Here is a 15,417-nt window from a genome sequence, read left to right on the forward strand (position 1 = left end):
AAGATACTGACAAATCACTAGTAGTTAAAACGATGTGAAAATTTTTCTTCTGTTTCTGTCAGAGTTGGCGTTTTGCATTTGACCCGAAATGATATCCAGCAATTCTGAATCAACTTTGTTTTGCAAGGACTTATATTTTTTGATTGCAAGTACAGTTGCACCGACAGTAACAGCAGCGGCAAAAGCAGAACCTATCGCTATCCATGCAGTAGAAGAATTGGATTTAGACTGAAGTTTCCTTTTATCGGTTTGCTGCAAAAATATAAATAAATTATCACTTAACTATCAAAGTCTTTTATCATTGATCAATTAACCATTTTAAAAAATACAAAAGGAGTTGTCTTTCTTTTATAAAAATTCAAATTTTCTAAGTAATCACAAGTTATACATGTAATTTGCTTGTTTGGAAATAAGTATCTGACGTAATCTAGGTGAAACGCAGATGTTTATGGTATAAAATGATACACCTGGATTCCTGGGGAATACTGAAAGTGTGATATAACAGATATATACCTTACTGCTCCCGTTAATGTCTACCTCCACGATAAACTTGCGCTCTCCTGAGAAATTTATTGGCAAAGTTTTCTCGTTTCCAGCGGAATCCAGGGCGATAACTGAGGTCTGATATGTACAACAGTTACCCCTATTTTTAAAACAAATAATATGATGTATGCAACAATATAGGAATAAAAACCTGCTGTTTATTTAACAGTGTAGCTTGTCACTCCTTAACCTTACTTGACTGTAGCTAGATATTTATTTTTGTCTCGGCTATCCTGGTGGTATGTAAATGTTACATCAGAGGATACCGGGTACAGACGAGTCATGTTTGCAGTGAAGACAACACAGATGTCCACCTCCCAGTTTTGATAAGAACAGTTGTGTGTGTTCATGCTCTCTTTTTCACAATTTTCTGAGCGGTTTGTCACTCTAAGATCTGGGGGGTTTACAGTAGCAACCTTAACGAAAGAAAACATGTGGAAAAATCCAAGCTACAAAAAAGCTTCTTTGTTTACAGTCCAGCTCGAACATGAAAACACCAAACAAATATAAAGAAAAACCAATTGTTAGAAAATTAAACATTGGGAGAAAATACATAAAGACAACATTTATAAACTCATGCATCATGGCTTATCTCACCATTAAATGCTTTTCTATTTTGGAAACTGCTCCTTCAATTCCCAAAGTCACAGTGAGTTTTCTTCAAAAAGAAAGGATGATAGCTGGCATTGACTTTATCGACAAATACTCTCCTATCTTACGTTGATATAAAAGTTTGCAATTACATGTCAAAATAAATTTGTTTACTGATCATTTTCAGTTTAACTTGCTTATGAAATTATAACTTTTTTTTCAAATTGGAAATGAAAATAAAAGACCAACGTATTTGTTGCAGTTGGGATAGCTGTTAGATGAAAATCAACTGTCTTCGTCTCGTTTCCAGTTAAGGTCACGTGTTTGGTTGCGTCAGAAAGAAATCCCTCGGTGTCTGTCGCTGACAATTCGAACGTCTGCTTAGAGATTCCCGCGTTTGTTACTCTAACACTCACTGCAACCTTTTGGTTGTACAAAAGCGGGTCTACGAAAATAATTGAAGTATACTTTGATTTGGTAAATTATACGATTTTCTGCACACATAAAATACAGACCAGAAGAAAAAATTCGTATTTGGAGGATTTAATAGTATGAAGAAAGAATTGTAATTTGGAATCTGTTAATTAGTGTATAGGTTATTCATTTTCTCACTACGAGACTTATATCTATATAAATAGTTTTTCTCATGAATACAAGCAATGATGTTAAATCTGCCAAATACATTTATTGGAAAAAGGAATCATTTTCAAACTGTCGTTATTTACCGGAGGAAGGAACAAATTCAATTGTTCCCCTCATAGGCGTCACTATATTTTGATCTTCTCGAGTCATTATTTCCGAGCCAACCATTCCTTTGATTCCTACGTAAAATGGCTTCCAAAATAAAAATAAAATAACATGTGTACAATGCAGTTTAAAAATTGAATTTTCACAGCAATATATATTTCATTAAATATTTCCTAAATTCATTGATTACTACAGTACCTCTTGCAGGGTGACTTCCGTGAACAGGGATCTTGTGGTACCTCTGCATGAATCTGTCACAGGAAGTGACGCAATCAAATGACCATCTGATTTCTTTAGGTAAATTTCTGTGATGTTGGTACGTGTTGTGAGATTTGTAGGTATTCCTTTTATAGATACACTCAACGTGTACTTTTTGCCTGAATGAAAAAGAGTGAAAATTATTAACTTTTGTTTTATATTTAACTATACGTTCACTGAAACGTGCAGGAGAATACGAGACATTCGGTTTCAAGATAACGATGTTTGACTGTACATAATTTTTGTGGGTCAATAACCTGCAACAGGACTAGTTCCACTTATTGTATATTTTACTCCTCGTACATCTTCCATTATTTTATACGTAAAGTCAATAGATCCACTTCCTGAGACGGTGATGTGACAATGGTTTTTATCCAAATTCTTCAATTGCCACATACCATAAGAAGGACTCTGAAAAATGAATGATTCTTTTATCGCCGATCACATTTCTTTTTAATCTACACAATATTGTACGGAATTTTTTCTGAAAATTAAGAAATGTGGTCCTTACATGAACAGAAAGAATAGTTGTTTTTCCGTCTATAATGTCTTTGGATGATTTTCCCGTGAAAACTTGGTTTGAACCTAGAAACAGCAAAAACATACAGAATATATTGATTTATTTGATTGTTGGTTTAATGATGCTTCTAAAAATTTATCAGTAACAATGATACCACACTGCCAAGCTTGTGGTTTGTATTTTTTCTCTTTTAAGTATTGTTACTGTATACTCGTATATTGTTAAGACCTAAAAATGAATAATATTTTGACTCACCGTCGGGGCGGACTAGAGCGACATTAGAACATCCATAACCCTCTAGCTTGACTGTGAACAGGGACAGACAGGAATCCACGGGGAAAGACTGGGGGTCCCCGTCCAAATCAAACGAGTTCACGCCTAGTGTCTGTATGTTCATATTTTCCTGCAATCATATTTTGAAAATTTAATATATCTGAATTTTTTTTTCAGTCAAATATAATTATTTATGGAATAGATCTGACAAGCGTATTACCTACGGTAAAAGTGTAGCACTTTTAATGACTTATAATTAATTTTTAAATAAACAATAGAATTTATGTCTACAAAATTCATACAGTAAATTGTACATTTACGACAGCAATTTCTTTAACAGAAAAAAATCTTTGATGCTTTGCTTTTAAACTCGTCAACCAATGTTATAATATTGAAGTGTTCAACCATACCTGGATTATTTGACCAAAGATACTTCCTATAGTGGAATGTGAAGTTTGTATCGTATGCGAGGAAGTCTGTAGAGCAATCTTTTCAAAAATACTCCTAGATATGGAGCGTTTTCTTCTTCCTTTGGTAGATAAAGTTTAATATAAATGAGGACTGGAAAATCAAACACGTTATTGAATCAAATTGAATGAGAAGAAATATCATTAAATGTTAAATTTGCACATTTGGAATCACCATGAACATATTGTTTTAAGGTTATTATACAAATTTTGTAATGCTTTTTCATGCCTTTACTGATATACACCAGTGCAGCGATGGAGCATGCAATATATGGCTCTTTTATGTGTAAGCTTAGTCTGGTTCCTGCCCCCGCCACTCCGTTTTTCACTTCGTTTTGGGAAACGAAGTGAAAAACGGAGTGGCGGGGGCGGGAACCAGACTATTGTAAGCTTCGGTAGCATTACTGATGATTGCAACAATGACAACAGGAAGTACATGGGCCATCCCGTTGCACACGGGACATTGTATTTTGCACATCTGATTACATTCTTCGTTGATATTTATTCCCATCTCATCCACTTTCAATATTTTAAGAAGAATTTAGAAAGTACTTTCAGCGCTTTCTTTTACCTAAATGGCGATTACTTGCATTGGGTATGCAATGAACATCGTGATTTTTGAAGGTAGATCTTCTCGTCAGGTGGTGGGGTCTGCCACTAGATGCAGGAGTAGAACAGTTCCCTCTCAGAAACTGTAGAAGACGGAGACTTCGATTATTTATCAGTTGTATGACGTCAGACAAGAGTTCAGGGTCCTTGGCATCAGCATCCGTAAAAAAGAAAACGCATGAACCGGGCTGGGCGATTTTCATGGCTGTGAAATATATTTTGTACAAATACGTCAAATAAACAGTTTCATGGGCTTTTTGTAACACTACTAAATACGTATTCCGCTTTCTTACCATTAATCATTCCGTGGAGCGCCATTTCTGGACAGTCCCCACCTCCATTAGCCCTCAGCGACTGCAACCTTTTCTTCATTTCGTCGCCGCTTGTCGTCACAAAAAGGCTTGTTTCTGTCATATAATACGAATAAATACCATCTATGTTTTAATACAAAAAAAAGAAGAAAAAGACATAAATATTAAACATAATTCTTGAATAAACAAATCGGGTTGTCCAGCTTTTTTCATGGTTTATTTTAGGCTTTTGAATTCTAAGAGTCCTACAGCAAAACATGATTACAGCAAATCTCAAGGTATACTCTGAAATCATCTATGTCCGTATGTTACTCTTATCCACGAATTTACATCCCCACGAACAATTGTTTTTGTAAACATATTTATTCACTGAATCTTCTGTATATACAAGCTTCCCACGAAATTACGTCCCCACGAAACAACAAACGTTTCTGCTTGCCCACGAACATTGACCCCTACGAATTAAAATAATTCCACAGTACCAGCCAATTTAGTTATTTTCAGGTTTCATTTAATTCGAAATCCCTTTTATTCATTATACTCTTATCTTGCATGTTTTGTTTGAAAAGTTATTGCTTTAATTCATAAAATATTTACATCCACCGAATATTTCTCCTTTATTTCTAAAGAAAACCATTGCCGTTTATCAGTTCATGAACAACACTAGGCATATCACCTGTACAGATTTCTTGATCAGTACCTGTTCCATCAATGAAACGTACTATGACGTACATATCAATAATACAAAAATTAATCTTTTTAATTCTACTTTAAATGATTATTTATACAGATATAAATCAGGGTTCGAAATTCACTATATACAACTCGCAAAACGCGAGTTAGAATTCCCAAATTGCGAGTTAAAAATTAGGTAACTCGCAAAAACTTGCGAGTTAATTTTTTTTGCATTGAAATGTAGCAAAATTTTATAATGTGACAGAATTTAACACAATGCTTTTGATTTAAATCAGTAATTTAAATAAAAGCCACAGTGACACTGTAGTTGTATTTTGTGCATTGTACAGTAGTTACTTTTTCCTTAAGTTACATGTATTTAATTTATATAAATTTAACTTTATATGAAAATTGCGAGTAGTCTTATAAAATTGCGAGTTCACTTTCTTGGTACTTGCAATTATTTGCGAGTTGTAATTTTAGGGAGTTTCTAACCCTGATAAATATAAACAAAATGTCTTTCTTTGGTTGTTAGTACGGGAATTGACGTCGCAGCTATTGCAGAAAAAAATTACACAACCCGCTTACGCGTGTTATGTATTTTTTCTGCAACAGCTGCGACATTAATACCCGTACGAACAACCAATGAAAACATTTTATTGTTTAAATCAGGTGTTTTGCTTTAAGCGTATTTGCTATAGGTGTGTCATACTGTAAAACTCCCAAAATAAACGCATATCTTACTGTTCAATCCCAATAAAGATTGTCAATCCGCTTTTTGACTTGAAACTTTTATGATTTGTTTCATGTGGTTGACAGTATCGTACATAACAAACCTGGATCATTGAAAGTTGACAAGATATAATTGAATGGCGCAGTAGAACCCTGAGCCTGGTTGACGATGGAGATGCTACGTTTGCTTGTTTCCAGTATTTCTTGACTCATGGATCCCGTGTCGTCTATCACAAAGACAATAGACAGGGCGGGCGACAGACAGCTATAACAAGGATTTTTATAGTCCATCCCTAGTAGACTCAGGGTTTTGTCTAAACCAATCATAGACAACAGGCCTGTGTCTAAAATACATCCAAATTTCGAAATATTATTTAATGAACAATTAACAGTTTGGTTTGAGATTACAGCTGGTATTTAAAACTTTTTTGCCTTGTTTTACGAGGGTCATGAGTTCGAATCTGAGAAGATGTCTTTTCTAGTTATTGGAAAAATTGGAACAAATAGAAACTCGACAAAAAAATCTCTGAAAGTTTCTCACAGTATACATGTAATATGTAAAGAACATAATGTATATCTTCTTATTATTTTGAGGCCATGAAAAATGTGGCCAAGAAACAATATGTGTGCTCGTGACTGACATAATCATACAGACAACTTTATGAACTTACCGGATGAATACAAGTAGTACTGGGGTATTTAGCCATTATCATTAAATACTCTTGAAATGACAACAAAAGCAATCAATCAAGGGTGATGGTGAAGAAATGATGTGTGTCATATTGTAGCACTTGGAATATGAATGGTAATAATCAGGAACGTAGCATAAGGGGGAACCAGGAAGCCTGCCCCCTTTTTTCCAAACATAACTTTAAAACTTTTTATTATTGAAAAAGTTCATTGAAAGGCCGGTTCCCCCCCCCCCCACACTATTTGTTGCAGTATAGTCAAATGAGGGTAATGTAGTAGGGTATGAAAAAAATTGGTACTGAAAGAAGTTTAGATTCCCCTAATCCCCCCCCCCTCCGGAATGTGGTTTTCGAGTTAGTATGAAATATATGGAGATAACGAACAGTATTCAAGCTCAAAAGGCCATTTATCAATACAAATTTTGGAGCAGAGCAAACACGGACCTCTAAAACATCGGAGGTGGGATCAGGTGCCATGGAGGAGTGAGCATCCCCTGCCTACCGGTCACACCCGCAGTGTGCTCCTTGTCATGATCGGGAAATAACGGAAAAATCCGTCGACAATTCAGTGTGTAAATAATTGCCTAACAATTAGTATGAAAAACGGTCAGCATTTGACTTAATAATAAATTGTATTTGCTGACAAGGTCATTGTATCGACCATAGAACTTACGAAATGACGACTTTAAACGAGACTGCTGATATTCTTGTTTCATCAACTTGTTTGTCAATAACTTACCTCGTTTTAGAAACACTCTTGCGTATCGAATCAACTGAGAGTATGAGGCGCCATTTTGGTATTTACTGCCAAAAAGTGATATCACCTATTCGAATAGGTGATATCACCTATTCAGAAGCTGAATAGGTGATATCACTTATTCGAATAGGTGATATCACCAATTGAATAGGTGATATCACCTATTCGAATAGGTGATATCACTTTTTGGCAGTAAATACCAAAACGGCGCCTCATATGAGAGATATAAACCCCGTATGCAGGTGATGAAGGTATTTTGCTGCATAAGTAAGGGAAGTTGACGATTGAAAAGTTAAAGTCAACACGTTTATCATAAAGCTTGGTTGTTAAATTACAAATAACGTCTTTTTCAAGTAAAATATCCAAATATGAAACAGATGTATCTCTTATTTCAAGCTCACTGGGATATTCTGTATCGACATAAGAATGGAAATAACCATTGTTAATTGACAATTCGTCGTCTAACATGTAGAGTTGAAGGCCACAGCAAGTGTTTCCTCCTTTTCAGTATAAGATTTTGAACAAATTCTGCTTCATATGAATACAAAAATAGGTCTTCTAATAACTGGGCGCAATTGGTACCCATGGGAATTCCAATAGATTGTTGGGAGACCTGGTCTCCAAAAACCACAAAGATATTGTCAATCAGAAACTCAAGCATCTTTTTAATATCAACTTCAGAGTACTTGTGTGTACAATCAGAATATTTTTTAAACAAAATAATTTTGCAAATTGCCAATACCAAGGTAAGTAAATTTACGAGTTCGTTTTTATATGTAGCACTTGGAATGTGTTTAGTACTTGTTCATATTGTAGCATTTGGAATATGTATGGTACTACATGTAGATGACAATGTACATGTTCAATATATCATTGGTTCTTCAAATATTGCTTACGTATCAAAGTGATGCCAATGTAAGACAGTCGTTTATTATTTATAAATAATTGGTGTACATTTAATTCTTATACACAAATATTCACCTTCTCCGACCAAAACATCATATGTCGCCTGAACTGCCGCCTGGCCTGCGACGTGATGCAGATGATAATGGGGAGATAACTCGGGATTGGAAGTCTCCTTGTTGATGCCACCTGTCGCGGGAACATCTTTGTAGTCATCGTTAGGGCCACCGTGACTACACTTACCAGTATTAGCAGGAAAGTTTTCTGTTAAAAATAGTTTATTATAATTCTTGTATTAAACAAAAATTTAGGTTCATTGACCCCCTAATAAGAGAGGTAACTCTCACTGCGATTAATGAATTTTACACTGCAAGGTACATGTATGCTGAAATTGTTCACATCTGAATTACAAGTTAAATTTCTTTTCAAAAAATCATTATCATTAAAGTAAATTTTATATTTATATTCTTAAAGAATTTTTTATATGAGTGAAGGGAATGGTGGATCTTAAAGAATTTTATCAATATTTAAAAAAAAAAAAAAAAAAAAATCCCAGAGATAATTACATACGGAATGGTTTGACGATGGTTTGGTCTGATGTATAACCACTTGTAAGCTGTTTGTTTTGTATAAGGTTTCTAGCACAAGAACTGGCAAGAAGGCTGTAAAAGATTGTAAAGTTATATTTTTATGACATGCTGTCCTGTTGAATCATTGACTATACTAGTATACCGTTGAAAAAAAAATTCCAAAGGAAGAAGTGAATAAGAATAAAAGGACGATGTCAATCAAAACAAACATACGCATTTCTAGAATAATTGCAGTTGAAACAAGTAGCTTCTTTTTTTGTTGAGATTTTCACATGCAATTGTCCTTTCACACCTAAACGAAAACTTAAATTTATTCAATTTTATTTTAACGATAATATTAAAATAAAATTAACTCTGTATCATTGATTAAAAAAAAACCTATGTATGCCTCATACCTAACTCTCTACAACTAGTGTTGCCGAACATTTCTACCCAATTGGTGTTACTGTAGAACTCTTGCATGGTATACAAATACTCCCCCAGCAGATCCCGAACTGGTCCCCAATCAGTGGGCGGGGCTTGTGAGGTCTGAATTATTCTGAATTTCAGGGACTGGAGCAAGAAATTACCTTAAACAGTGAAATTTAACTGGGTAAATAAATGTGTTTTTACATGTCAAGAAAAAGAAATATGCCTACATATACAAAATAAGATGGCAATCAAAATCTGGGATTTTGTTTTCAACATAAATCTTCCTGGCTATTCTATTTTTTATGATAAACCTTGTGCCATGAATCCTTTGTGAGTAGTGGCAATTTCCTGTTGGTTCCAGGGGATATTCTTTGCTGACTAATAGTCTATGTTGAAGAAATACGATGGTCTAATATTTAACAGTTTATCCTGGGGCAATAAACAGAGGGTACACTGTATGTACTGCATTTCATATATACATGTAGTTTACTCAGTCAGTCAAGTGAAAAAGATAAAAAAAAAAAAATCTTTACTTACGTGTATGTGTATAGAAATCTATACTTACTACATCTATATTTAAAAGTTATTTAAGGATAAATAACACAAACTTTTTTCAGAAATCAGCAATATATCTTAAAGATTTATATTCATATAGGTGACCTGAATAATGTTTGCCAGAGTAATTGTAAAACGTTTGTTAGATTTTGTGACAATGTTAAAAAAAAATGTGTGCAAAATTTTGTATACAATTACATAGAAAACGGTACAAAGTCGCATATTTCAGTACCAAAGAAAACTTACGATTTCTTTATATTTTAGGAATTTATTATCTATGTCATTTCTATTCAAAATCAGTCAAAAATATATATCAATCCATGCATCAATTTTTGTGTGCTTTGTATCCTTAAATATAATAAAATGCTTTCTTTGTTTGTTAATGTGGGAATTAACAGTTGCAACTATACTGCAGAAAAAATACATATATGACCCACGTAAGCGGGTTATGTATTTTTTTTCCTGCAATGGTTGCAACCGTTCATACCGCATTAACAAAGAAAGATATTCTAATTTTTACTGTTTCTATTTATGTCTACATATTATGGATTTCCATATACGACAGCCAACTGCTTACTTCCAACTGCTCACTGCTTACTGCCAACTGCGCACTGCTTCCTGCCAACTGCCACTGCTCATAGATGATATTGCCTGTTTTATTATCTTTAATATGCTTAATTGAATAAATCCTATGATAGATTACAATAATAACAAAAATTGGCGGATTCAGGAATTTTTAAGGAGGTTGGATCCTGCCATCAAAAGTAATGAGAATTTTTTATCAAGTATGTTTTTAGAACTTATACACATAGCTTTATTAAAAATCAAATCAAAAAATGGGGGTCAATGCGCTTCTTTTGGCGCTACAGAGCATTTAGTTTGACCTTTTTGCACTGTAAGTACGTCTTACATATAAATCAATTTTTAAGGTTTCTACTCCAATAATTTTTGTTCAAATAAATAATGGGGACAAAAACAGTCTCATTTCATCTTAAATAGACACATTAAAATTTGTGACAATGAAGAAATTTTCAAATTACTCCGCATGTTCAATTATTTGACCTTTTTGCACTCAAACATTTTCATTTTTCTGGCATTAAAAATTTAACAAGCAAAAAATCATTTGAAAGTAATGACATTTTACTGAATTTAAGAAGAATGGTTAAAGGTATCGTATATATTCAGAAAAGAAAATCAAAGGTGGGGGTCTGTGAAGTTAATTTTTAGATATTACTAAAACAGTGCTAATTTTAAGCTTAAATTAGAGCTATTTTTTTCTTCATGATCACAATATATTTGCTATATTTATCATATATGATGATAGAATTAATGACAGTTTATTTAATAGATAATTTAGGACCAATATATAACAGTCCACTGCACAAAATAACTATGTGTGCAGACTGCATGTAAAAATAGGAATCCAAACTTAGCATACTTTAAATACTTCGAAAGAGAAAAAATGATCATTTTCTTCTCAAAAACCTTCCGCCACAAAATATAGTTCCTCACTTAATGCTTTTAGTATGGAATTTAATCATGGAGTTTTAACTGAATATAGTTAAATTGGCATTGTAGAATCCAAATTTATTGTAAGAATTAAAACATTATGCAGAATTTTTGAAATATAGGTTAAGATAAAAAATTTGCTCAAAAGCTCAGGAGCGAACCTCGTTAAACTGTGAAGGCAGTGAAGGAATAAATAGGAGGAAAGAGTACTAGTATTCTCTCTTAAATACAATACATCTAATTCTCACATTTCCTTGCAGGGAAATAATTCAATAGATTTTTTGACTGGGGGGGGGGGGGTATTAAAGGCTTACCGTATAAACGTCAGAAAAAATGGGGGGGGGGTGGACTTTTAGTAGGATCCTGGGTTATATTTCTTGGTATATGCATTTATATCAGAAATACTAATAAAAATCATAAAGGCCTTTTACTCTAGGTAAAAGCAGTTGATTTCAGGCAAGGAAAAGCAATTTCAGTGCGGGGGGAGGAGGGGGGCAGAGAACCCAACATAATTCCCTTGACAATTTATAAAAAAGTCACAGGCGTCTTTATTGAGGGAGTACGGAAGCGTATTAGTGCCAAGTAATATTTTTTTAAAGTTGGTAATTCCAACTTTAAAGTTGGAAATTCCAACTTTAATCTTGGCTTTTCCAAGTTTAAAGTTGGTAATTCCAAGTTTAATCTTGGAATTACCAACTTTAAAGTTGGAAAAAGCCAAGATTAAAGTTGGAATTACCAACTTTAAAGTTGGAAAAGCGGAATTTCCAATTTTAAAGTTGGAATTTTCAACTTGAAAGTTGGAATTTTCAACTTGAAAATTGGAATTACCAACTTTGAAAAAAAATATTACGTGGCCATAATACGCTTCCGTAAGGGAGAACAACTGTATATAGTATATGTTGGAAATTTAGTGGTTAGCCCCCCCCCCCCCCCCACCACCACCACCATTACCACCACGAATGTTTTTACAGATCTAACAGATCAAACATTAGCCATTAAAACGATTAACATATGACCCATATAAAAATCCCCACACATAGATACTTTTCCTATGGTAAAAAGAAACACCGAAAGATATTACTAGATATTTTAAACTAGGCAAAAGTTATTTGTTATTATAACTTTCAGTAATATTTCTAGTATAAATACATATACCAACAAATGTTAATCAAGACGCTTTTAAAAGTTTGTTCTTTTGTCGTATGTGACCCCCCCCCCCCCTTACCCGCGTCAATAAAAGCTACCAAATTATTTGCCTGCAACGAAATGCAGAAATTAAATGTTTTGTTTTTAAGACGAAATACTCCTTCTTCCGATTTACTCCTTCCTAGCCTTTACAGTTTTAAAATTCCTAAATCCGCCAACTTTTCTTATTATTCAATTGTAAGAACTACGCACACTAACTCGCGATTCCCGCCTACACTTTCCATCCATTTAATTTAATATAAATGGCAATTTGGACATTAAAACTTGTTTGAATGCAAAGAAAAGTTCATTAGTATTAAATACTAATTTTAAAAACCAGTGACAAAAAGTTAATTGCTCTTATTTACAACTCCTTTCATAAGGGGGTAGAAAATTTTATCAGTTGAAATCAGACTGAAAATATCACCATTTTCAAATAAATGGATAAATGACTCTTAAATCTTGAAGCGTATGTTTTAACTTATGTAAAATTCAACATTTGAGATTGATAAAGTGATAAAGTACATTTTTTATTTGTTATCTCATTTGAAATTGGTAACAAGACAACAAAACCTTTGAAATGAATAAAAACTGAAAAAAGGATTTGTTGTTTCGCGGGGGAAGATGTTTTGAAAATAAATTTCCATTTTCCGTTAATTTCTATAGTGAAATATCTTCTCAAATTAAAGATTTATATCTCTTTGTTTTCCCAAATAAGTTATGTTTTACATACACGGATCTAGGGGGTGGGGTGGGGGGTTGGGTCCGGACCACCCCCTGGAATTTGTAAATTTATAGAGTTATTTAGTGTATATACTAAACCAACTAAAAGTGACCTTGGAACACCCCCCCCCCCTAGAAAACGCGGATCCGCGTTAAGCTGATATGAAAAGTCATAGATATGAAGCATAAGATGTCAACCCCCCCCCCCCCCCCACACACACACACACACCCCGGCCGAAATAGGTTTTTCACGTTTAGGAAAGGAGTTTACGTTATTTTTTTTTTCTTGTCAAGAAATTTCTGGGTTGGATTTTTTTTTACTGGGGTGGGCCCCTCCTGTAAAAAAAATTCCTGGATCCGCGCCTGGTTTTATGAAAATTCACATAAATATCAATATAAATATGAAAATGTATTCAAATATGTGTGGCAGTTGGCAGTAAGCAGTGAGCAGTTGGCAGTAAGCAGTTGGCTGTCGTATATGGAATTCCATAACATATAAACATAATCGTATGAAGTAAAATTCTGTAGTCATGATCTTTTATTGACGTTCCAAGAGCCCTTACATGCAGGCTGCCTTGAAAAACCGGTTCTAACTAATTTAGCATTAATGGATTGATTAAGGAAGCTCTAAACATCTATGAAAAATATTTTTTGGACTTTTGGAAAATTGTATTACTTAAATGTGTACATACTGAGTCTATGTAGTTCGTTTTCAACATACAGCACCTGCCATATTTCTCCAGGAAAAAGATTAAAAGACAATGAAGTATTATAGTTAACAGAAATCACTGCTGTTTTCTTACATTGTGAAAAAAACATGAAAATGGCGTTTTCAGTTACATTATCTTAAGCTAATATAATGTTAAGAATACTTTAATATATTTCAATTTGTGATATTTACTGTAGATTTCAGTTTATTCCATTTTACACCAAAGGGCAGATCACCCTATTAGTATAAACTGTCATGGAATCTTTAGTGGGCAGTATTAGAGATTCCTTAAAGTGGAAGTGGTATTTATTAAAAATAAATGAGAAACTATCCAATGAATGTAAATATATCCTATTAATACAGTGTTTGAATTTCAGCTTTTATTCATGGTATATAAAATGTATTCGACTCCTTTGTTACATACAGTTCCTCTTTCATCTCGATTTACCTGATAAAATCTGTTCACAGTTCATTGTTCTAGAAGCCTCGGTACTATATTGCCTTTGTGCCAAATTTACTTTGTCCACAATGTATTTAACAACTCCCTCAAAGTGTGACAAGCCCATACTATCTGCAAGAAGAATTTTTAAAACTCAAACAGTGTCTTGTTTTGGAAAAAAATAATAAATAGATAAATAAATGAAGTAGGATAGGACTGATGTTACCCGATTTGAAATATTCTTCTACTTTGTCCTTGTGACTGTTGGTATGGTAGGTTCCTGGTTTGAGTTTTTCTATGACGACATCAGCAACGGCTTTGTAGATCCCATCTTCTGTTATACTGGCATGGGTAAAATCAGACCTTCCACCCGTGCTCTCAAACGAAGGAAGAAATCCAACCACAGGATGAAGATTAAATATTGTACAGAGACCTAGTAGTAATGTCTGACAGTCCATTTTAATTATCTTTTTGATTTCGATTAAGTCACCATTTTCACGGAAAAAATATTCAAGGAAGTAATTTCCCCTTTGGCATTTTGCTAAAGTTCGATTTTTTTGTCCCTGCGATTTTGATATGTTTGTACAGACTTTTGAGATAAGGGAAATCCGAAGTTCGTGAACAGTTAAAAAAACTGATAAATCAATGTCTCTTTACCAAGTATCAAAATCTGTGGTGTTTGTTGAACCTTTATAAGATAAGATTCACTTATCTCCAAATCTTTAATTAACCTGAGACACGTTTTGAGTGTACTGAAAAAAGTTTGAAGCAACAAAATTAAATTTGTTGGATTTTTTTCTTTCGATAGGAATAAATATTTTTTTTCATGTTTGAAAGTTGCATATGTCTAGTATTATATATTTAGGATACACAGTGAATAAATACATAGTTCTCATCTATAGGATAACCAAAGACATTCAAATGCACTGTTTTAAATTTTCGGAGTTGAATTTTTTATTTAAGCATTACCTGCAACATTTTTTTTCAAAGAACAATTTAATAAACATATCTTATACCTATCTTGGCATTTGTTCTGTCACTTACATTCAAATTATATTTTTTTACTGCTTATGTTGACAGTCAAAATATTTTTGTCAGCATGCTATTAGCGGCAAAAATTTATAAAATGATTCCTGGCAAAAAAGCAGTTTCCCCATTTTACATGTAATCTGCAGTTTATATCAACATGCAAAATTCACGTTGGTATGCGAATCGTTGACG

The 15,417-nt window shown here is 33.6% G+C and overlaps 1 pseudogene; it reads right to left on the reverse strand.

Annotated features, from left to right (window-relative positions):
• Window positions 1–4: 4 nt before the first annotated feature.
• Window positions 5–14,654, reverse strand: LOC133172243 (von Willebrand factor A domain-containing protein 7-like; annotated as a pseudogene).
• Between the last annotated feature and the right edge of the window lie 763 nt (window positions 14,655–15,417).

This window comes from Saccostrea echinata, unplaced genomic scaffold (assembly GCF_033153115.1).
Source record: "Saccostrea echinata isolate AGI-Se365-2 ecotype Australia unplaced genomic scaffold, CSIRO_AGI_Sech_v1 ptg000054l, whole genome shotgun sequence".
Lineage (NCBI taxonomy): Eukaryota > Metazoa > Mollusca > Bivalvia > Ostreida > Ostreidae > Saccostrea > Saccostrea echinata.